The following is a 1,995-nucleotide window of genomic DNA, read 5'->3' on the forward strand; positions in this document are numbered from 1 at the left end:
ATGTAATGAAGGTGAACAAGATAGTTTTGAAGTCATTTTTGGTAAGCATAATGCAAGTGAAAATGAATGCATGATTTTGCTGGTTTTATGGTTCTCGGGCTTTTTGTAATTTATGTATACGTTTGTGTAATAAGGAATACATTTATACAATTATTTTATTTTTAATGTGAAATGTAAATACAAAAAATGGTATCTGTACTGAATGTTTACAGAGTTTCAACTTGTATTTTATTTCATATATATATATATATATATATTAATCAGCTTTCCGTGTGTTTTTTTTAATAGAAAATCTGTCATATTTTAGCTTTTTGATGATAATCTTTAAATAAAAGGTCGTATACAAAAAAAACATGGTCAGTTTTATCACTTGTTTGATATGAGTTTAGTGCTCCTTTGATTGATATTTTAGTACCTTGGTACATCTAAAATAAAGTTTTACAAGAACTTCTAACTGAGTCAGAAAAGTACCTTATTCGTATCAGGGAATTCTTCATTGTTGTCAGCATATTTTGAAAAGGTATTTATGTCACACTGAATCGGGGTCAGATTAAGGTGTGTGGAGGCCCTGAGGTAAATATCTTTATGGAGGCACTTTCAAATAAGAAATAAATATATAAATTGAATATCACAGTATTCATAAATAATGTTAACAAAATATTTGTGGGGGCAGCTGCCTCATGGTTAGTCCAGTATTGAACTAAATTTGTTGCATAAGGGTGCTTATTATTAATATTTTGGGGTGGCTTGCCTCAATGGATCACTAAGAAGGCTTATGATCAGATATCTGTAGAAAAGGCTTAACCATAAGCTTAGATCTTAATGCAGTTGGTGAAAATGTCCAAAGTACACAGAAAATCAGCAATGAAGATTGTTTACTGATGGTCTGAGGTTTCTGGTTTTAAGTTGAATGATGTGTAAGTCTACGTGATTCTCCTATGGTAGAAACCTAGTTGGTCAGCTAATTTTAAAAAATTTTGCTATTAACTGGTGGTCCATTAGCAGTCTTTATTATTTTAGGTATGCTAAAAGGGCACTTGGGCGTGGGACTAGCAACTCCACCCCGATAACAATCTGCTACAGAAACTGCAACAACACTTCCATCGGCGAAGTGTTGTTGTAGCCCTATGTTCCACTAGGAACGACAGAAACTAAGAAGAAGAAGAAATGGGCACTTCCACATGACTGGAACATGGCTTTCACTGATGTGGATGATATCATTTAGGCCATGGGAAGTGTTGGGAGAGTTTTTATTGCATGGTCTGTGGATGACTTGAATTTTTCTAGACAAAGTTACCATTGTTCAATCTTGTATAAAACTCTATGAATCTGCTCTGGAGATAGATCATCTTTTTGTTCTGAAGCAGCTGATATTACTTGCATATCTTGTGAGAATGTGTGATGACAGTTGGTGTTTGTTTCTTTTATTTACTACAGGTTTTAAAAGACATTTGAAAAAGAAGTTCCTTATGATGGTACAATTACAACACTTAGACGTGATGAATGATCCTTATATCTGGGTAAGTCTGTAGGGTTCCAGAGTGAAAATATTAGAGCTTTGTTGATCTCTTTTACCTCACCACTACAGTGTCTCCTGCCACTAATGTGTATGAAAAAGTTTTTCTCCCCTTTCCTTCATGCAGGCTTTGGCCAACATGTTCTTTTGATGTAAGCATTTGTTTTTACTTGACCTGCTATAACCTAAGATTGTTATTTTTAGCTTCTTTTGAAAGAAACTCTCAGCCTTGGGCTTTCCAGTAGTAAAGTGGCTTGACAGTTTCGTAAGAAATAATTTAAAGCTTGGTATTCATGGCTCTGCTGTAGGTCATTAATGCATGGATTTCTTATGAATCTTTTTGACACTGGCCTTTGAAATACATAGAAAAACCATAACCTTGACTACCTGTAAGACCATATTTGTGTGTGCATACTAATGTCTAATTTTTGTTTTCACAGTTTGATTATTACACATATATATATATATATATATATATA

Source organism: Limulus polyphemus, unplaced genomic scaffold (genome assembly GCF_000517525.1).
Source record: "Limulus polyphemus unplaced genomic scaffold, Limulus_polyphemus-2.1.2 Scaffold5413, whole genome shotgun sequence".
NCBI classification, from domain to species: domain Eukaryota; kingdom Metazoa; phylum Arthropoda; class Merostomata; order Xiphosura; family Limulidae; genus Limulus; species Limulus polyphemus.